A 23,850-nucleotide genomic window follows, 5' to 3' on the forward strand; every position below is an offset into this window, starting at 1 on the left:
AACACAATAGGAATCTTTCTGCAAGTGATATAATTATTTTAGCCACGTTGTAACCAAACAATCTAGACAGCTCTAAATCTTTATTCACATGTAAAAAGATCATTTATGCATTGTAATGCACCCTTGTCCAAATAATTGTGCTGGCATATTGTATGAAAGTTTTTGTACAGCTCTGTAATAGCTATACTGTTGGATGACAGCAATATCATTAGTAGTCTAAGTATTTCTAACCATGTGCAAATTCATCTTTTATTCCGTGCTAATGTATCATGAAGTTTTCATCTTCCATATATTTCAAGAGAAATTAACAGTACTGAAATGCTTCCCAGGCCCAATCAGCTCTACTCATAAAGCCACACTTCCTCAGCAGAGAGTTGAACAATTTCATCTAGGTGTAGGGTAGAAGGGAACTTTGATATCCCAAGGCCTACACCTGGGGAAGGCTTTTGGAAAGCAGAAGGTGGTTCAGAGAAGAACCATAACACACGGAAGCTTGCCATTCAAGGTCACTTTGGTGAAGTGCAGGGCTGGGTAAGGCAACCTGAGGTAGAACTCAGTGATCTCAAATGTGCCCATTTGAATTCCTTTTGATGTGGTCCTCCACCAAATGTTCTTAAAACAATTGCAGCATAAAAATTTTCAAGAAAAGTAACTGAATAAAAGAGAAGATATATAGAATTAGTTCCACTTCTCCAGAAATGTAAATTGCAGAAAATACCCCTAAATACTTGTATATGGTGTCTCTGAGAACACTCCTCTGATAACTCATTATTGGTCTGATCTTCTGTGGCTGTTTTTGTGGTTTTAAATAACAGAAAACATTTCTTCTAACTCCTCAAGTAGCTTGAAACAGGAGCATCTTGAAAAATACCCCCCAGTGAAAGTCTGAATAAGCTTGGCCTGTTTAATTTAACAAACAAACAACGAAAAGACAGAGAGAGACTTGATAGAATGCAGGGTAACTTCAGCGTATTAAAGGACTTCAGTGTAATGCAGAAGGGCATAGTAATATGCGCTCAGGGCATGAACCTAAATGTATCCCTATCAGGCACAAGAATTTATAAAAGGGAGCATGATTAGCTGCTAGAGTAAACTTAACCAGGAAATAGATGAATTGTTGGTCCCTTGATGTTTACAGGTTGAGACTGAATGTCTTTCAAGAAGACATGCCTAAGGCAACCATGAATTATGCTTTAGTCTCATTTATGTTACCAGCTTAATATGAGTAAATAAGGAAAACAAGTGAAATAAGCCAATGACACCAAGAATAATGCAGTTGTTCCTTAAGACATTAAATATCTGGAATAATGGAGTGGTCTCAAAGTCTCTGACTGAAACATTGACAAAATGAAGCAATGTTTGCAAGTGCCATAAACACATTTTCAAATAGGCAGCAGAGAGTTGAGTAGCTATGTGCAGAGTAACTAATTTTCTCACTTTTGATTTTGGCCAAAGTTATGTTGAAAAGATATATTGCCTTTCTGAACATAGTGTAGTGTCCCAAAATCAGATGAATAAATGTGCAATAGTACCTTAGCTGGTGTGCATAGTGTACAAATTTCAACCACAGTTTGAACTTGATTGCATTTGTTATGAATTCCAATTTCTTGCTGATTTTTTCAAAATAATTTTGTTGCACAAAGGTTTCAAAAATAGATTCCTAGGAGATTCCTTTGTCAAACAGACATAGCATCTTTCATTTGAAAAATGACCCCCCTGGCCTAATAGAACCTAATAGAAAGTATTTCCAAATGGTGATTGTATTCCAGGCAGAAATTCAGAGCGCTATATTTTCTGCCTGAAAATACAATTTAGGAGTTGTAATATATTCCCCAATTAAAAATATCATGCGCAGCAATGATTTTATTATTCATTTTTTTATTTGGACCATTGAACTAATCTGAATAAAAGCAGCATCCTCAGGGGCACAAGTGAAGAGGTTCCCATTCTATGTTTACAAACATATCATTTGTTTTCCAGTAAAAAGGACAATAATTTTTGTTTGTTTGTTTAAAAAAAAAAAAAAGGAATTACTATGCCTTGCTGTGCTATTATTTTTAGTCTTTAGCTAAATACTTGTATTTCATGTCTGAAGGAAAGTACAGGATTACTTTCATGATTTTTTTGGGGGGAGGTGTGTGGGTAAATGGGTAATACTTCATAAAAGTAAGGTAAATAAACAGGAGAATGAGAAAGAAAATAAATGAAATCTCATGATTTTTAGCCATGAGAATAAAGCTAATTTTTAGTCATCTGAAAGAAATTGGAGCACATAAAACTTACAAATCAGAAACAGTTCCTCTTTATTTATTTTCTATTGCACTAAGCCTACAAGTGTAAACTTTTATTTCACATGCATTATATTTTTTTTCGTCCGTGTCAGTAATGATTGGAGTCAAGCTGTTACAGACTCAAGCTGCCAAGACCTGGCTCTGAAGCTCAGACTGTAGCAGCTGACTCAGGTGTGTTCTGCAGGTCCCAAATTAATCTCCCCGTGGATGTCCCAAAAGCATACATTGACACATGTATGTAATTGACACATGTATGTAATTGACACATGTAATGTAGAGTATATAGTATATAAAATAAACTATATGCTTTCCAAAAAATGGTCTACTTTTTCAATTGTATTAGGTGGTCTGATGAAAGATAATAGGGCATTCTTAAACATATATTTCTATAAACACAACTACTTTTACGCTTCTGAACATTCAAATACTACCTGTTTTTCGTTAACACTAATTTATAGAGGATAAGGGTTTATTAAAAAAAAAAAAGTTATTTGTCCAGGTTGTTTTTTGTTGTTGTTATTTTTGTTTATTTGCTTGTTTTAATTCTGGGGGCTTTTTCCTAGAGTTAAGCAATGCTGCAATGGCACCTGAGTGATCTCCTTTCCTGTGTAGATCTCCAGATATTGAAGTACTTAATGATATACTAGAATTAAAATTGAATAATGTGTATACATTCTCAAAGCTCTTTCTTTTGGAAAATACCATTATTTGTATTTTTCTAACATTTCTATTTGGTTCATTTTTCTTCCTATTGCTGTTGTGCCATGAGTGATATTTTCTACAGTGTGTTACTTCTACGTTATCATTATTTTTATACTATAACCAATTTTATGATGATGTTTATGCAGCTGAATTCTAATTTTGATTATGTCTAGCTGAAGCCAGTGCAAGTTCCAAACTAATTCTTCCAGACTAATTGTTTGACTCATGGCAAGGCATTGTGTTCAGCAAATGCAGCATAAAACGTAAGGATTGTGTAGACAAAGCTCAAAGGTAAACTTGGCGTTCTACTCTGCTGACAAAACTTGCTTATTTGTCTTGACATTCTGAACTGTTACACTTCGATAATTTTCTTTTGCACCACAAAATATATCTGGAGTATTACACAGCATTTATAAATTTTCTATCAAACACAAGACAGAAATTACATTGTCCTTTTTATTTGCTGAGTGCTATCTCACAAAGAAGTAATAGCTTGAGAAGATAGCCTGAAGCTTAGGATATGGTTATGGCCTATAAGTGCTTTGGTTTTTCTCAGCATGAGAGTTTGCTAATTCACATATTAATTGGTATTCACATATCATCACTTTGTCATTAGGAATCCAGTCAGTGCATTCAAGCACAATATTATGAAGATTATCTCTCTATATTTTCAGTTGGCACAGGGTACTTTTCCCTTCTTAAAAAAAAAAAAAAAAAAAAGGAAACTCATCCAATACTGGAGAGCAAATGATAGTTATAAAAGATTATACATATACATGGGTAAATTTTTTTTTAGTGTTTGCATGCTAATAAAATTACATAAAGACTTCTGTACATATCTCTTAAATCCATTATTAAATACAGCTTTGCTTTCAGAGAAAACCAGATTAAGCCACTTAGAGCTGTCTAACACTGGGTCACAAACAACAATTTTTCTTTCTTAGTAAAGTAGTTTAATCCATTAATCCTTACGTAAAATGTAAATGTTTATATTAGACAATTAGAACAAGGGGTTTTCATGCTCTTGTTCTCTTTCTCTCTCCATATACACCTGATTTATTATTCAATAACATATAGTCTTTCATATTTTTCTTTCTACACCGTAACTCCACTGTTTTAAAATCTAGATGTACGTTCTAGATGATACTAGGGAAAACAAGTTTTCTTATGGATAGAAATTGTAAACAAATGTTTATTACATTCTGATCTGAATTTCTGTCTATTTTGGATTTTTCTAATAAAATAGCTGTTATTGATTGAAAGTTTAATATTATTACTTTCAACTAGAAGCCAAAATATGTTAATTACAATTGTATCAGCATTAAGCCCCCAGAATTACAGAACTATAGTGGAAACTAATACCTCCATGGGGAAAAGTGAAAATTCTTGCATGATACTCTTTAAACCAAAGGAAGCCAAGGCAAATAATTTCAGAATTGTGTAAAATTATATGTTCTTTTATTTAAAGTGAAAACGGATGGGGGCATATATGCAAGCACTTTGGAGGAGAGGTTTAAGACTCAAAAAAAATCTCATTAGTTGGTGATTTGGTCTGAAAAGCAGAATGCAGTTCAAGCAGGACAAATGCAAATTGCTGCACTTCAGTAAGAATAATCAGCTGAGCAATGAAAGATAGAAACTGGCTAGCTAGGCAAAAGTTGCTTGAAAAATAAAAAGATTTGGATGTTTTATTGAAGGGAACGCAAGCTGCCAAATTCATATTGTTGTGGAAAATAATGAAAGAGAATAAATAAATAGTTAAAACATCTGCTATTATGGTTTGGGTTATTGCACTTTAAAAAAAATACTGACGAGATGGAAAGACTGTAAGGAAAAGCATGGAGAACAATCAGAAGTCTAGAAAGTATGACCTGATGAGGAGGGAAGTAATCTGTTTCCTTCAACCAGTGACAAGAAGTAATGAGCTAATGTTGCAACAAGGGATTTGTAGACGTTAGGAAATATTTTCTAGCTAGGAAATGGAATTGATTGCAGAGAGCTGTTGTGAAATAATAATCACAGGATTTTTTTATTTTTTATTTTTTTTTTATATAAATAGGTTACACAAAGGCTTGTGAGAATGATTTTGGTGCAGTTGGTACTGTTTTAAGAGGAAGAAGCAGATGAAGATATTCTGAGTTACTTCCAGTTCTATTTTATACGGCTAGTAAGTATATAGGTATTCCAGTATGAAATTACATAAAAAGAGAGGAAATTTAAAAGAAGTGAATGAAAGCTACTACCTCTAATACTTAAGTGCCTTTTGCTTTAAGCATTTTTTTTTAATCGTGACCCTCCTTAAATATCCTTCATGCTACATAATTCAGTTTCTGTGTCACCACTTAAAACAATGTCAAATGTCAACATGTTTTTCCTATACACTCCCCTTGTGCATGATAGGATGTACCTAGATGGAGAAACCTATAAAGGCATTACTTTATCTTCCCCTACATCTCTCTTTAGAACTTACTGTGGCTCTGAAGTTTACACAGTATTCAGCAAGTTACACCCCTGGAATGTTGTAAGACAAATTGTTATTTTTGTGGTTTCCGTGGAGAGAACCTCTTTTATTTTTTCCCCCATTCCTCCTTCCTCATTTATTACTTGCAGCACAATATGTCTTTAGATGTATGAAGAATTTGAGAACTCTCTCAAAATACTGTCTCCCAGGCCAAATGCCAATGTTCCCAGGAATGCCCACTGCTTTGTATCAATGTTGCTATAAAATCTAAATCTCAGCTCACTTGCATTTATTTCTGTCAGCTGATTTATGTTTCTAGTCAAAATGTTTTGAAAGCAGAAAATGTAGCTGAATGGCCTTCAAAAATAGTGGAGTACAAACTGAAACACTTAACATAGGAAAAACCTCTCCAATCTTACAGTTTCCTTTGGACTGTATTATTTCAACGTTTCATTCCTCCTTGAACATGTTTCCAGCATTATTCCATTTGGCCGCTTTAGAAGGAAGTCTGTTTCCTTGGCAAGATTACCCTGGGAAATTACATTTTCATATATTCTATTGCAGTGTACTCAGATGGTGCTTAGATGTAAGGTTGCTTATAATTTACAGTTGTGAAAATTCTAGAGAAATGAAACAAATGAAGGGAAATTCCATTCTCATTCTCTTGGACACCAGCAGTGACATCTAAAACATCTGTTCTCCCAAGTTCACTATAGCTCTTCTACCCTTATTCTGTACTCCTACAGCTCTGAAACCAGAACTGCAGTACAATACTATCTGCAATTCATCACACACCCATCTCACATTTTCCCTATTTGCTAAATCCTCTCTGTCCCCATGTACTCAGGCAGGTCCTAGAACCCTGCACAAGTTACTTGCTCCCATGCATGTCAGCATCTCCCATGATTTCTCTTCTCTTCTCTTCACATATTTTGTCCCAGGAATGACTTCCTACACACAATTGTGCTAAAAGCCTAGGCAGAGAAAATATTCAGTGACAGTAAGCCTATATAGAATGTGAGTTGTAGAAGTACATTTCTTTAAAAAATATAATAATGTGAAGAGTAAGGAAGAAAAAGTGTCACAATTCGCTGATGCAGAGTAGGACTTCTGTGCTGTATCACAGAAGTCTTTAGCAAAAAGCCAAATATGTTTTGCTTCCTGAGGTAGTGGGAGTATGGTATCAAGGAAAGAAAGGGAGAGGACTGTTTTATAACACAGTTCCCCTTTTATGGAAGTCATGAATTAAAACACTCCACAAGACTGAATTTCTCATTCATGGCCTCTGTTCCCCACAGATGGATGAAAAGTGGATAATTGTAAGTGAGGAAGCCAGAAGACCTGGTGCTGTAAGTACCATTACTGTGAGTCATGAGTCTGGAGCAAGTTTCTTTATGGCAAATTGGTATCTCTTACTCTTTCCATGAGGTTATTCATTCAATTTCAGTAACAGGCATCCCTTTGGGTCAGTCTCCTGCCATGTATATTCTTCCCTAGCACAGAAGAAGATGATGTCAGCATACAGTTACCTTTCTTTGACTTTGGAGACTGTTTTAACTGATGATAATTAGTAGACTTCCTTTTCAGAAATAAATTGTGAGAGACTGGAGAAAGTCTCTGCTAGAGCATCATGCTTGATTTAGTCAAGAAGTTGTTCTTTCTTTAAATGGGAACTGACCAGCAGGCCCATTATCACCAGCAATCTGCCCTCTGCCCCCTTTGGCTACTTAATCATAACTTGCCAGGATGCTGAAAAGTTGATTACTTGCTAGAAACTGATATACATATGTACATGTATATACTTTTTGTCTGTTTGTTTGTTTTTGTTTTTGTTTTGGGGAACAGATTGGTGTATTACTTTCCACAGTCAAGATATTAAACAAGATTTCAATGGCATGTGTCAAAGTTTAAAAAGTAATTTGTAGCCCATGAGAAACATTTTCCTCCTCTGTTGGAGAAGAGCCTACGGCTCTTCAGTTTTGAATCTCCTTAGATGGTTTGGGCTGTCTATAATTTTATATCCAGGCTTGCCTGACTCAAAAACATCACCCAGATTTCTGGACCCCAAACTATGTATTTCTTGAGTTTGATAGAGGTATTGTTACTGGTTCCATAGTATTAATCAATTGAACTTTCCACTTAAAGGGATAGTAGGAGCAAGAGCCTTTCTTTCACTCTGTTCACTCTTATTAATTCAGTTAATTTAGTTGTAGATTAGAAAACAGTTGAATTTTCCAAGATATAATTTTGGTATAACTTTTAAAGAAGCAATATACAAATCAGAGAATTAGATGATCTTGCTCTTTCTGGCAAGATTCTGGAACAAAATAACTGAAGACAAAGCAAACTCCAGAGTGCTAAAGTATGATCTTCAACTGTGGAGCTTTAAAAGCAAGCATAATTCCCCACATGCAGTACACACATTTTTCATGTCAAAGTTTTTGAAGAGATTCTCACAGTGTTTTTATGTTTCTCATTGAATGTTTTCATGTAATTTGCTAACACCATACAAATAACAGTGATAAAGATTATTCAACAAAAGGTATACCTTGCTTGTGCTATTTTTTATTTTGCGCTGTTCCTGGGTGTTGTGGTTTAACCCGGCTGGCAGCTAAACACCACACAGCCGTTCGCTCACCCTCCCCCCTCCCTCTCTGGGATGGGGGAGAGAAACGGGAAAGTGAAGCCTGTGAGTTGAGATAAAGACAGTTTATTAAGACAGGAATATAATAACAATAATAATAATAATAGTGATAATGATAATAGTATTAATAATAATAATGTGTAAGAAAACAAGTGATGCACAATGCAATTGCTCACCACCCGCTGACCGATGCCCAGCCTATCCCCGAGCAGCCGGCCCCCCACCCCGGCCAGCCACCCCTATATATTGTTTAGCATGACGTCAGATGGTATGGAATACCCCTTGGGCCAGTTTGGGTCAGCTGTCCTGGGTCTGTCCCCTCCCAGCTCCTGCTGCACCCCCAGCCTGCTCGCTGGCAGGACAGAGCGAGAAGCCGAAAAGTCCTTGGCCTGGTGTAAACACTGCTCTGCAACAATTAAAACATCAGCATGTTATCAGCGCTCTTTTCATCCTAATCCAAAACATAGCACCCTACCAGCTACTATGAGGAAAAATTAACTCTGTCCTAACTGGAACCAGGACACTGGGTTTTTAGACACTAGGCTGGTCATTGAGAATGACAGGGGAAAAGGAGTAGAAAAGCCACAGTTTGCAGCTCTTTTTCTCTCTTTAAGGATATGTGCAATTTTTTGCTAAGGCAGCTCTTGATTGACATCCACTGTTGGATTACTGGATATCTGGAGCATCAGAAGCTCCTCACAACCAGGCAGCTGCAAGGCAGGCACACTTGAGCAACAGTGAACAGTTTGACTTTTATGTCAAACAGTTCAGTGGCTACATAACTCAAAAAAGCCAGTGGAATAGGTGACTGAATAACCACAGAGTCAGAATTTTGTGAAAGTGTAAAATTCACATTTATGGGAATAAATATGAAAAGAAAGCAAATTGTAGAATTAAGATAAATTCCAGAGTTAAAGTAATTTATAGAGATTGCTTTATATATTACAGTTGAATCAATTTCTTTTGCCTAATTTAGAGCTAACGTTTTAGATTTTGTGTAGTTGTGTAGTCAAATGTTGATGTACCTAAGGGAAATTCATAATTCATAGGAAAAAGAAGGAAGAAAAGTGATGCAACTAGATAGGTTGGTGTATCTATATAATATGTATCTCATGGAAAGAGGTGAAAAAGGCTGTTTTTCTGACTGTTAGTGATAGAATAGGATTATCTTAACCAGGAAGATAAATTTAGTCAAAGACACTAGCACAAAAATTAGCAAAGAAAAAATGAATATTGCAGTAAATAAAATGATTTAACCAACTTGGTCTAGTTTAGATTCTCAGTGATACAATAAAACTAGGAAACTGCAGAACAGCTTGAGTTCCACAGTATCCATCTTTCCATGCTTAGCATATAGTAAATGATCAGTTAATCAAAATTTTTGTACTCTCCTGTTCTTTAAAGATTCTACTTTTAGATCATCAACTTATTTTAAGCCTGTGAGTGTACTTGAAAAATGGCTAGAAACCTTTTAGCTAGAATACTTACATGTATTACATTACTTTGGATTTGGCAATTGACTTCAATTATTATTCTTGTTACAACTGACAATGTAGAATATAATCTTTTAATGTTGTCTGCCTAATGTTACTGAAAGCTTGACTGTTTTTTTTTTTTCTTCCAGTTTGTTCAGTCACTGTTGAGCCATTTCATTATGATGTCTTTTGTTAGACTCTGAATGAAACATGACTGACATTACATGGCAGAAGTCTTTTTATAAAATAAGTTAAGAATTTGCACTTCTGTTTTTGAAAGTATCAAAGTCAAAAGTACTCAGAAACTTCATGCATGTTCTGTAGAGCCAAGAATTCTATAACTGCAACACCCCAAACCCTAAGCAGCTCAAAACTTCAGGCTTTTATTTGTTCTCAGTGAAGTTCTTTCCAGGGGAACACCACTGATAATTTGATAATTTGACTCATTTATACTATAAGTCTACTGAAACTTCTGTTAAGTTTACATTTCAACAACTTGCTAGTTCTGTAACAGGACTGAAGAAAATGGCATTCCTCTTCCCTGTTCCTTCTATAGAGGATGGTCATTCATCTTATAAAATCATTTATTGTATCTTTATTCATAAGGAAGCAGCAGTGATCAGAAATTCATATATAATTGTGTCTTTTCAAATTAGAAGAGAGCTCTTCAAAAGGCATCAATAGGAAAAGAATTTACTGATGTACTTGCTAATTGGTTGGGGTGGAAACGTGTGTCTAATTTTGAATTTTAATGTGTCGCTTTACCTTCTAAACTTTACTTCTTCTTTCATTTTCTCAGCTAGATTAAAGAGCATTTTCTTACCTATTTTTGCTTCTCTCCATAGAGATACTTCCATAGAGCAATCAAGTTATTCCTCTTACTTGTTGTTAAAAGAAACAGCTTGAGTTTTTTGAATCTTTAATTGTAAAACAGGTCCTTAGGTATTCATTTTTTGTTTGTGGCTTTCTTTCAATATTGTTCACAATCCTTGAGTGTCTGTTATGAGAAGGAAGTTCCAGAACTATTTAGAGATCTTTCTGATGAGCAGAAGAACAAGATATACTGCAGGGTCTCTGCCAGAATATACCTTTACACATAATAATATTCTCAGATAGTTTTGTATATATACACATATGCAAAGGTTATATTACTCATGGTGTTTCATGGATGACTTGAGTTCATGATCATTAATCTGTCTGCTGTCAGCCAACGCTTTCCAGAGCAATAGTCCACTCTTTTCTCTGTTTACTCTGTATTTAAAATGTATCCTTTTTTTCTAGAAATATATGTCCACTCAGTATTATTTAAATTCACACAGTCAACAGGGGCTCTGTCTCTTTTGTGGTGCCCAGTATCACAACTCTTTAGGTGACAAACAATAGCTGTCTGGTATAGTGTATGCCATTTCCCTATGTGTTGCACTTATTTCCTTGGCCATGCAGACCTTCTAACACAGCACCCTCTAGTCCAGTCCTAAGTCTCGACAGCAAGGAAAGTAGAAAGAAACAATTACTTTACTTCTTCAATAGTTATTAAAAGTTTATTATTATTATTATTCCACATTTATTTTTGCAGTCATCTTCTTAATGCATAATTTCAATGAACAATCTCTTTGTGGATTGCTCCAGTACTTACTGGGTAGCAGTGGTACTCACTGCATACCCATGGTATACAGTGTGGCAGGTGCCACAAAAGTTTTTAGGGAATCCAAACTTTTATGAGTTCTTCAATAAAACTACAACAAGCATGAACCTCAGTGGTGGGAAAAAGGAGTGCTACTACCATGGAATCTGTCCCTCAGCAGAAAATAATACATGAAAACACATGAAAACACACTAAATATCAGTTAGTCATTGATGCATATATCAATGATCTGATTTTTAAAGTGCCTCTACATTTTTCATAACATTCCTAAAATGATGTATAAATTATGAAACTTGTTGCCGTTCACAATTTTCACATCTTGGCTGTAAATCCTTGAACCATAACACCACATTTATCAACTATCTTGTCATATTTAATGTAATATTTTAAACTTGGGCTGTGATTATGTGTAGGTTCTAGCTATGGAGACTTGTTGGATTTTTGAAGTATACGTTTAGATACTGAGATACTGCATAATTTTAAAGTTCAAATTATTAAGGTTCCTTGTTTTCTTGCTTTGTGCAGATTTCAGCAATAATGTGATATCTTATAACAGCATTTAAGAACTGTACAGTATGCTCCATGCAGTACTGTGTAGCTCATTATGAGCCAAGAAGATACTTATGACATTTACTGAATGTCTCTTTCCTAGTTCCTAACAAGTAGCTCCTAACAAATTAAAACACATTAAACACATTGAAATTCATGAAGTACTGTCTGTGTCCAGTGGCTGCTGGATTAAGTTTTTATTTAGGCAGGTATAAAAATGGAGTTACACAAACTATGACAGAATGGTCAGCTTAGATTATTTAGGATTTGGTACCAGATTGATGGGCACAAACATAATTCCTGTGCATTTTACCAGTTTTACCACTATCAGGAGAATATGTTCCTGCTAGTTTACTTTCAGTATTACAGTCTGCCTCTTAATTTTTGGCATAAAGCAGATAAACAGATTTCTTCCAAATAAATTGCTCCAACTTTGTCAGTAAAATACAGAAACCATACAATATGTTGAACTACTGCTAATATCTGTGGCTGAGCTTTAAGCAGTGTTTCCATTCAATCCTATGTGTGCTGAAAACAAACAAACAAATACATATACAAACTTTATGTTGAAGTGTTGGTGAAAATAGAACAGGTATAAAAGTGTTTTTTGTTGTGTTTTTGTTTTGTTTTGTTTTGTTTTGTTTTAACTGAATCACAGAATCATAGGCTAACTTGGGTTGGAAAGGACATTGGGAGGTCTGCCAGCTTCTTCTAAAGGTTGTTCAGGGTTTGCAACTGCTTTGCAAAACCAGTTGGGTTTTGCAAAACCTCTCTCTACTGTTCCACTGTTGGACCATGGTCACAGAGGAAAAGGTTTATTTATTTTCAGTTGGATGAGGTTTGGGCCTTGTTTTTTCGTTTCTTTATATGTGTTTCTCAGTCCACATACTTAATGCTGTATTATTTTATTCAGGTTAGAGAAATGTTGCTTAACTGAGGAAAAATAATTAAGTATATAGTTGGAGTCAGATTTCAGAGTCCTGGGACCTCAGTACATAGGACAAATCTGCAGATCTTTCTGTGTTCAAACAACAAAATTCTGCCAGAGTCATATGTCCCTCTACACAAATAGATTTAAAACCCCTTAGTCTTTTGAAAGGCATTTTTACTTCATTTAAACTTTGCTGAGATTTGGAAGTGTTTTTGGATAATTCAGACACATATTGATACTGCCAAGGAATTTGTCACATGTGTTAGATGTAGAAAAGCTACAGACAAAGAAATAGATCGGCTTTGAAGAGATTCTCCAATTACATTGGCAGAATTGTTGCATGTGTATTCTGAAACAGTAGTTGCATAGGTGAGCTATGTTGGTTGCTGAAAATTGTTAAAGAAGAAGCAAAACACACAAAAAGAACAGTAACATGGAAACAAAACTAGCAATTGCAAAGGAGATACAAAGAAAATTAATTACAATAACAGCTCAGGACATAAGAAATATAAGTAAATGATAGGCAATTTGCATTACTTGGTTGCATTTTTTGTAAATTTGGACTACGTATTTTATTCAAAAGGCTCCTGGCCTGTTTGCTGTTCTATCCTATCTTTTTGCAGTGTATTGCTGCAGTACTCGAAACACAGTAGGTGGTATCCTTAAGCCACTATAGGAGCAAATTAAACATGGTTTCCTGCAAAATGCCTGTACAGCATATTATGAACTGCAATTTGCCTATGTAACTGAGTTACATAGTGCAAACGAAGTAGTGAGTAGTTTCAGTGGTCGTCTGACTCACACATTGACTGCTTTAATGATTTTGCTTATTTCAATTTTCATAGGTCTAATTATGGTCATTAAAGATATTTGTGTTCTCTCCATCATAATCATATGTTGGGTCAATGATTTCTCATGATTTATAACTGTTAATTGCTAACCAGGTGGCATAGGACTATAATAAACCACTTTGTTCATTAAAGCAAGTATTCTCAAATGGCCTGTTTTTTTAGCTTTTTTGGTTTGAAAATTTAGAAATGTCAGAATTAAATAGTATAATACCTACATTTCTTTACATCTCATGTTATATGGATTATATTTAAATCAAAATGAAGAAGTTGAAGAACTTTTTCTTTAGTGTGATATGCTGGTGTGAAAGACTGCCATTTTCAGTGTCCAGATCAGTGATAGATTCTGTTTTCCTAGACAGTTTCTGACCCAACCTAATTTCAAGTAGTACTTAACATCTGTTCTACTGTCTCTGGCATACTGCTGCTGCTACCTGTTAGAGGTCATGATCTACAGAAGCTCTCAGTATACCTGAATGTTCAAAATAATCCTACTGTGTAAACACAAGAATTTGTTGATTCAAGGTTCCACCTTCATCTATGAATTTATGCATATTTAATGTATCTTTGTTACCTTTAATTTCAAATGAGACCACAAGATTTGAGCTTTGTCCTATTAGACTCCCTAGGCTTTTTTCTTGAAAGACCAAACATCAGGTGGCTTTTCTGACTTCAAAGCTCCCTCTTTAGTGTCTTCTAACTTGACTATGATCTGACTGCAAGAGGATTAAATAGTTTTACCAGCTCTGGAGAGGCATTTGAACTTGAATAATTCTACCAGAGATATGGACCTGAAACTTCCTCTAAATCTAGTACTTAGCACAAAAACAAACCAACAAACATAGTTTAATGAGTTTAATTATGTATAGTTAATTATGTTTTTTAGTGGCATAAAAGTGAAGTCTGTTTACAGCAGAGCACACTGCTAGTATTCTGTTCCTGAAAAGGAGTTTAATATTTTCCACTTTTATTAATTTCAGGTACAGACGAATGTGAGAAATAGGTTTGAAGAGTGGTTCTATACTCTTTAGTGTCAGTAGTGATAAATCAGTGCTGGATTTACTGTCTATAAGCTGCAATACATTTTTAGAAATTTGCATCGCATATGAGAAAAGACAAAATGTGACCATCAAACATCTAACTCTTCAGTAGTGCCTTTTTCAGCAGAGAAGAAACAAGAAATAATATTGCCTAGTAAGAGGTCTGTGCTGGGAGCATTTCCATAATCCTCGGCAACAGTCTACTTTTCTGTGTTTAGAACTGCAGAGCTTCTGTTTTGTTATAGATAACTCTGTTCAGTACTTACAACATCTGTGTGTGGTGTAGAGATATAAAGCAATATATAAAGGCTTTTCTGCAATACACAATGCCAAAAACAAGAGAAGATATATTTATGACCTGAAAAACTGGGAAACGTTAATTTGGACCAAATCCATTTCTTTCTGATTTTTAACCCAGATAAGAGACCAGAATTTTTATCTGAATATAATTTTTGTGTTTTGCTCTTCACTAGCCAGAGTTGTTATCCTTTTGAAAATACTTCTCTCTCTGAGAAAGAAAACATTGTCATCCAATATCAAAAGTAAACAGAATTAACTTGATTCTTTTAAGAGAAAAACCTCACCAATTTAGTTACACCATAATCTTTAATAACATGTCGCTAAAGGTCAGAAATAACTATGAATGATTTTTAAAGTATGGTCATTTCATAAACAGGTCACACTCATTGCTATGTTTCTTCCAGTTTATTCAGGGAAAAGTAGTTTGGGAGATGGTGTGTTTTCCGTCTAATTTCTTTTTTCACAGGTACAAAAACCAACAACCCCAAAAAGTGACACAAAGTGACACACAAGCTAGAATTTAACAATCTTACACTTATCAAAGTCAGTGCAGAATCATGAAGACACATTTAATATATTGTTTTTAAAATGCATAATAATACTTCTAAGTTGATAAAAATAAATGTCTTTGTGAAAAAAGTGTGTATTTCTAAAGGAATGCAAGCATCTTTTATACTGAAACTTAACATGATTACTTATTTTAAATACACTATTTCTGTTCCTTGTATTAAGTAAACTCTTCTATTTCATTTTGAAATGATGTATATTACTTTAACTAACATGCTGCCTGGTAAGCATGTGATTGCTTGTATTAGTAATTGCATTTTCGTGGTTCAAACAAAAGAAGTGAATTTATCAGGGTAAAAGGTGAAGTGGATTAAGAACATTAGCTGAGTCAGATCAATGGGCCACCCAGTTTAGTTATTTTCCACGTCTAAGAGGAGGCAACAGGAAGTGCTAATTAGGGAATGCACCTGAGCCTCGCTATTTTGTGTGGTCTAGTCTTTGTCCTCTTCCTCTTCAGTATCTCAGAACCACTGTTTTAGGGGTGTTGGAGGGTAAGATCTTGCTTATGTCTTTTAATTTCCATTTATGTACCTGCTGAGTGAGTTTTTGTAGTCTTCTGAATTTACAGATACTATTTGCCTCCACGACCTTGAGATGTAGTAACAAATAATAGAAAGTGCTATTGTCTGTGTAAGGTACTCTTTCTTATTTGCTTTTACGTTCTTTTGCTAGTTTTATCAAGTAGCTCTTAGTTCTAGTATTATGCATTTTAGTGAGTAATAGTTATGTGTTTACTTATTCACTGCTTTCAGGAGTTGCTAAAGCTTAATCACGTTCCCTTTGTATTGTTCTCTCTGAATTAGAGAGTCCTAGCCTTCTTCATCTTTTGTTATATGACAGCTGCTGCAACACTTTAATAATTTCTCTTGCCCTTGTCTGTCCTTCTGTGGTTTCCACTGTATTTCTCTGGTATCTAAGTCAAATATGTCCTTCCTGAGATGTGGAGTCGCATGTGCTGCTCAAGATGTGGACTTGCCAAGGTTTTTAGAGGGGTTCTTTATAAACATGTTCCTTGCCTTACTCTTAATAACTTTTCTGAGGACTGCCCAACACCTTGTTTTTTCACTTTGAGTCCTGCTGTGTGTTGAGCTGATGGCATCAGAGAAATATCAATGATGACTCAACAACTGTTTCCTGTGTAGTTATTCTCAGATCTGGATTTGTGGTAGATGGTTTAGATTGTTGTTTCTTTACGCTTACATAATTAAGCATTTGCTACCTTTTCCACACTCTATGAGGACTATTTAGAATTCCTTACTATCAAAGAGTTCAGTATCATATGTCTACTGTGCACTTACCCTGTGAACCACCTCCTGCAAATCAATGTTAAGGATGCTGGATAGGACTGGTTCCAACAGTGATCCATGGTGGGCTGTTCTTCTTACTCATCTCCATGGGCATTGAAAATTTGTCATTAGTTAACTCAGATTCTTTGATAATCTCTGATGTGGAAACTTGTCAAATAGTTCTTAAAAGTATCATTTTTTCTCCACTTGATCCCCTTAAACACTCACTTACTGTTATCTGCTGAGACTCTGTGCAGGCTTGTGTGTAGGTTTTCTCTTTACAGAAGCCATGCTGGTTCTTGACAGACTTTGTACATCCATCTATCCATGTGTTAGCTCTTAGTTCATTCAAGTCTTAACTCACAAAGATTCGTTTTGTTAAGGATTGTGAGCTCTAGATAGGCCCTGGTGAAAGCTGCTATTTACATAATTGAATAGCATGACCATGAGATAAGACATACTATGACAAAGGATCCAATCTAACCACATAAGTATTCCTGCTACGAGGGGGAGGGTCATAGAGACTTTTTCTCTCTCTTGTTTCTTGTTATTGGTTATTTTGAAAGTTTCAGGCTCTTCTGCTGCTGCCTCTTATTTGAAATGCTACATCACTGAATAAAGGGGTCCACTTTTATGTGGTACTGATTTTCCTGGATAAAACGTTATGGAATGTGAGAAATGCTTATAGACTGATAATGCACATAATGAGGTTTCATGTCTGTGTATATATAAAATGCACACACACAGCATACAGCTTGTTTTCCAGATTTATTTTAGTATTTAAGCATGTGCAGCCAAGACATATTTGTCAATTTTAAAGTTAAATATTTTGGCAAATTATTGGTGGATGTTAGTAAAGCATTAATGTTCGATGGCTGAACTGATTCTGAAGAGCAACGAAGGGAAATAGCTCAGATAGAGTTATTACTCTTGTCATTATTAATGTGTACTTTAGCAGCACTTATAGTATTCCCAGTGCTTACTGTAGAGATAGGAGTATTTCTTCCTTGCTTCAGAGTGATCACAAGAAGTGCAGGTAACAAATGACAGTTGGGGGCAAGATATTATAAATGATTTAAAATGAAAATCAGGTATTACTAGCTGCACATCAAATTTTGATCATAACAAAAGTAATAAATGGAGAAAAAGAATTTAATTAAAACAGGAAAAAGGAATCCAGAAATGTAAATAAATGAAACTTACACTTCATTAATCTAATGGTAGTTTCTCTACTCATTTATAAAATTCCCTCAAGAAAAAAGTTACTTTAAAAAAAATTCCATTCAAATAGTTTCCTGTCAATAGTTTAAATTGATCACCAATTTCAAGCTAAGCTTCCAAAGCTAACCTGGGCTTAAAAAAATGGAGGAATCTTTTAGAGCTAGACAGGAATGATAGCCAAAGGATTCTGCACTATTACAGTACTATGAGGCATGTTGCCAAAGCGTTTTTATTTCTAACTATCCTAAAACAAGATTTCAGTGTAACTGTACTCTACACATTCTGCAAGTTTCCACACATTTGAACTTATGACCCTAAATGTTAACAGTTCAGGGATCTACAGCTGCTTACAGAGAATGAAATTTCCAAGATATTTTTTTTGCACAGGCTGTAGGAAATTGTAAGAAATGAGCCGAAGTGGCTGTCTCTTGCATACCTGAGGACAGAAGAGAGTGTGGATGGAAAACTACTATGTTAATTGCAAGGAGTTGAATACTCCAGGATAGTATATTAACAACAGGAAATCAACTACAAAGATATCTTTGGATGATGACTACAGATGGAAATGCATCCAGGAGGTTAACTTATCTAGGTGACAACTTAATGATCAAATTAACCAGGAATCTTCTTAGGTCTAGAGCTTAACTTGAGCTACTTCTTAAGTCTATGCATAAGATGGGAGAGAAGAAAAAGATGTGTAGTATCTTCATTATTATGAAAAAATCAAGATTTGCATCTTAAATTGATTAATGATTGGCTTTTTAAAAATTAAAAATCTCAAGAGGCTCAAATGTTAGTGTGAGAGAACTGTAACATACGGAAGCTTACACCCCAAAACATGGGGGATTTTTGGACAGGATGCATTTGTGTGTTTTTGACTTCGTGAACAACACAAGTTACAAGACTTTGAGTCTCACAAAAACAATTTTAGAAATCCTCAGGAAGTGAAGGCACAGAACATGTGAGAACTTGTTTTGTTTGCTTTCAATTTGAACACAGCACAAAAAAACATGAATAAAGTTATTCAGTTATTCTTCTATGAATGTCTGAATTGCAGAAAAAAATGCTCTTAGGATTTCTAGCTTGGTTTCCCAAGTGCTGGAGGATAGTTCTTATGCAGTCGTCTTTCATCCAAAGCACATAGAGTAAATATGAGCCAGGTCATGATATTGGGAAAGGAGGGTGGACCAGAATATGCATAAATTTTAAAGATACTGGAATGGTATGAAGTAATGGAGAAAACAAGGGAAACAAGGAAATGTATTACTAATGTTGTTGGAAGGCCTGAGATACTTTTAAAGCTATTATTAGTTTAATTTTTTATTTAAAACTATTATTCATTATTACTATAGGAAATGAAAGCACTTAGCAAATTCCAGAAGAAATCAAACTTATGTTTAAGGTTTTTGTCTAAGTAGCGATTGGAACTGGTAAGAAAGCATTTTGATCAGGATGGGAAAGAGTACAGATCAAATGTTCAAAGCATATGCATCCCAGGCTCCAAATGATATGGACCACACCACCTGCAGTGATTTATGAAAAGTTATGGAGAATTGTGAAGGTGCCACTGTGATACAATAAATGTTCTGCTGATCAAAAACATGATCCTGAAAACTGCAGCACTGTGCAAGAGTCCAAACTAAGTTTTGGTAACATACTGAAACAATGCTTTTACAAAAACTCCAAGTTTACTGAGCAATAAATAGATTATGGAAAGAAAAAAGAATATCAGGCAAACATAAACTTTATATCATATAATAAATAGCTGACAAAAGGAATGCAGGAAGTTTAATATATCTAAAATTTAATGAAACATTTTTGATGGCAGGAATTACTAAAAAATTGATTTGCAAAATCTCATTGAAAAGTTAATGGAAACTGGCTTGAGTAACCCAAGGACTGAAAACTGTCTGAAAGACCATAAACAAAAGGTAATAATAAGCAACAGCATATTGAGCTGAGATGTGAATGGCAAGAAAGATATGTACTGGGGTCTCACGGAAATCAATTCAACGTTTGATCTAATTTAACACTTTCATTAGTAACTAGCAAATGATATAACCAGCAAGTTAATGAGTTTCTTCAGATAAATATGTACTAGGAAGGAATAGAGTCACGAGTAAAGTCAGTTCAGAGATCTAGAGGTTAAAAATGGAACAAAATTATTTGATGTGAGAGGCCACAAGCTTTCATATGTGGTGGAAAAATCATTAAGGCATTGGTAATTGTGGACCTTTTTGTATTAAAGCACATTTAATATAGGGATAAGAAGAAAATCATTGCGTGGAAGTCCTGATCAGTGTTCTACATTTGGAAGTAGGTCTGTGTGCCAGAAAAAAAAAAAGGAAGGTGGTGAGTGTCCTGGTGTTCTTCCCTTAGAACATGAACATGGTGTTGGCACTTCCACACTTGTTATTGTGTCGACAGTGGCTAGTGCTTTGCTTTCTAGCAGTATCTATCCTTCATGTTTTCCACCCACTTGCAGACGACAACATAAATTGGTAAAACTGATGTGAGTGGAGAAGAGGAAAAGAATTTTATATGATTGCATTTGCATGGATTTTCAGGCTCAGACAAGAAACGTGTCTGCAAAGATTAAATCAAAAAAGAGGCTGTGTATTTACACTTAGCACTTTTTTGGGGCTGGTGGTGGTATTTTGAAATGCACACCTGGGCTGTAGATTCTGAGTGTTACTTTGAACCTGTTACTTTAATCTTTGCTTCCTTTGCTGGCTGTTTTGGTTAACTTTATTCAAAGTCAGTATGCAATAACAGACTGGTATGTCTTTCATAGTAACTCTGTTGCTAGTTTTGTTTTCTTGCTTGATATGACTATTTAATGCAACATTTTGTGCTGTGGGCTAGGATTTTCTAGAACAACTTTACTGTTCCAGCTGACAGTTACCTTTCAGGTGGTTGGATTATTCCCCTTCTCTTGGCTCATAAGCAGGAAAATGAGTTAATATTAACTTTAAGTCAATGAGGCAAAAATGCAAATTCAAAATCCAGCAATAGATCTGAGAGCTACAAAAGTTGCTCTCTTTTCCAGAAAGTGAGAAAATCTGGGCTGAGGCATTTAAAAATATTGAAATATATTTTATGGGGGACTTAGAGTATGTTTATCCTGCTTTGCAATGGAAACTCATAGCTTGAAATCTTGAGGTACTGAATGAACTGTGAAACAGAATAGTAGAACTGGATGGTGTCCCCACATCGCTTGGTTGTGATGATGGAAAGAATATCCTTTCTCATTGTATATGTTGATTTCCAGACTCTCAACTTGAAGAAAGACATGTTAATATCAGACAAGAATAAAAATTGTGAAACAGTTAATGAGAACAATTGCATTTATCTGTGATACTATTAAATTCTGAGTTTGAATTCTACCCTTTGCTTTTTGACTTTGGATGCTCCATTCATTAACTGATTGATAAGTTTAATCTGCCTTTTCTTCTATAAATTGGAAACAAGCAATAGGTTTTTCTAATATGAGTGACTATCAGAAGGGTTGCTGCAACACGTGCATGCTGTGCTGGATCTGAATAACATGTATTTCATTTTGTTCAGCATAAATACAGAATTCTCAGGTTTCATAACTTGTCTTTCAGTGGATGAAATGATATTGCGAACACCCAACAGGGAGTATGAGAGGTAGCTTGACTGAAGGACATTTTAAGCTCAAATAAATATCCTGTTTGTTCTTAGCTTTCCATTCTGGCATATAAACTACTTTTTTAGATGCTTGAAGTGGAATCCCATCAGTGCTTCAGATTACGACGTCCTCAGTTTTGCTTCCATTTTGTGTATAACTTTCTGTGTTTCTGAGTACAGCATAAAACCATCTATCTGATAGCTGTGTAATCATTAGCATGTAAATTGTGCTGCCATGCACAGCATTCAATTTAATGTCTAATGTATGTGAATGTACATGCCCAGATTGCAAAATACAGCTGTCTAAACTTATAGCAAACATCTTAAATCCACGTTTAGACACACACTGATTATAGATGTGCTTTTATATATCTCAGAACTGTGAATGTTCTCAGTACAGCTGGGAACTGAAAATCTTTACTCGCCTCATCATCAACTGGTAGCTATGTATAAGCTATATTAATGTTTTTTTCTAATGGTTTCCTTTGTGTATAGATTATCTGTGTTGATATTATAAGACAAAGAGTTGGAAAACTTACTTTTAGACTTAAAGGAGAAAGAAGGTGTTGTATTCTTAATCTAAATCCTACTTGAAAATGATAGTATTAAAGATCAATTTTCTGTGTTCAACTAGTTAATAAACATCTTCAGGGAGGAATTAGCTATAAATGACACTAAATCTCTTAAATTACAGAATTTGGTGTTTTATTATTAAATTATTTGGCTGATGCTCTTAGTCTGTAGATTGCATTAGCAAACATGATAAACACTTACATTTTCACTGTGTGTGTGTGCATTTATATACAGTGTAAATAATTTCAGCACAGGGGTGTTTTAGGCACTTGGTCAAAAGTCAGTGCCATCTGCACTGTTCCTTGAATAAACTGGAGTAGCATCAGACATCCAGCGGAGGGCACTTGTAGCCCTTCAGTCAGTCTGTTCTGACCGAGATGCTGTCTGTGCTACCAACTTCTTGTGACTGGGGCGGGGGGGAGTCTTTAAAGAGTCTTATCTGAACTGAGCCGAAGTACTATTAAGCAATTATGGATTATGCATGGCATCAGTTTGAAGATTTGCTTGCAGGTTTCTGCAATTAATTGGCATATTTGGCACATAAGCTGCTATCAAAAAGCAGGAACACCTTTCAAGTGGTTTCAGAACAGCAGCTTGTGCCTGCAGAAAGCCACCCTTGTACCAGGAGAGCCAAAAGCATTTTCTGCTCAAAATTGAGTCCAGCCTATTAGGATTGATAAATATTTAGACAATTACTTATTCTTTTCTGCTTTTCTTTGGGCAAAATGATTTGGTGTTCTTTGTGTGTTGGGGAGAAATAATTGAAAAGATCATGGACTGTTGTTTAAGTAATATAAATCACTACTCAAGGTTTCATATGGAAAATCATTTAATATCAAAACAATTGTATTTCCTTTTGGCTGTTAGTTTTTAAAGTCTTCAACTAATTATACCTGTGAAACCAAAGTAGGTGTTCAAGTCTGAGAGAAGCATATAAATTATTTGTTGTTCATGTAGCATCACAACCGTGATACTTATGTTCTGATACATGAACACAGAATTAAAATTTGCCGTGAAGAGTCTGTAGTCAAGTTAGGAAGTCCAACCTAAGACAGTTTAAGAACCGCTATGTCTAATAGATGAAATGTACAATATAATAAGCCCTGATGGGGTGGGGATGTTAATGTGTGTGACTTAGTGAAATGAAACTTCACCTTAGATAGTTCCTCAAATAAGCAGGTTTGGTAGCAGAACAAACACTTTAAAAATGCCCATATTGGGGAGGGGGGGAGGGAAACAGTCTCTATCGTGTTGAGTAACCAAGCATGCTCTTGCAAGTTGTTTCCAGGTAAGTCTCTTTTTTTAAACAAGAAAATTCCCATGAAAATTTAAAGCTGAACTGACTGAGATTCTGTATCACTATGGAAAAAAAGTTATTTTTTTCCTAAATACGTTTTATGAATTAGTCTTACTGAATGGATGAACTAGTCATTTACATTCTTGGCAAGTCTTTCCTCAGTTGCTGCAGTGATGCTGTGACTGTTGTGATGTATGAGGAAAGGAATAGCTTTCAGGAAGAGACTGATAGAACAACTGACGTAGTTTGAAGAAAAGGAAAAAGCTTTGTGATAAAATCATTCTGACCTGAAAGTTTGCTTGTGCGTATTGAGCAATACTGCTTGAGAGGTGATAAAAAAAAAAAGCCTTCTCCCTATAAATCATGTCT

General features: G+C 35.1%; 1 protein-coding gene and 1 long non-coding RNA gene across 2 annotated transcripts in view; both read left to right on the top strand.

The window, feature by feature from the left end:
* SGCZ (sarcoglycan zeta) overlaps positions 1 to 23,850 on the top strand; it is a 464,355-nt gene that overhangs the window by 16,107 nt on the left and 424,398 nt on the right. The gene's annotated exons all lie outside the window — the stretch shown is intronic.
* LOC136790735 (uncharacterized) overlaps positions 815 to 23,850 on the top strand; it is a 107,355-nt gene continuing 84,319 nt past the window's right edge. Inside the window, exons 1-2 of the long non-coding RNA XR_010831218.1 lie at positions 815 to 5,160; positions 6,753 to 6,803. This is a non-coding gene — a long non-coding RNA (uncharacterized lncRNA). The remainder of the gene's footprint in view (positions 5,161 to 6,752; positions 6,804 to 23,850) is intronic.

This window comes from Anser cygnoides, chromosome 4, assembly GCF_040182565.1.
Source record: "Anser cygnoides isolate HZ-2024a breed goose chromosome 4, Taihu_goose_T2T_genome, whole genome shotgun sequence".
NCBI lineage: Eukaryota > Metazoa > Chordata > Aves > Anseriformes > Anatidae > Anser > Anser cygnoides.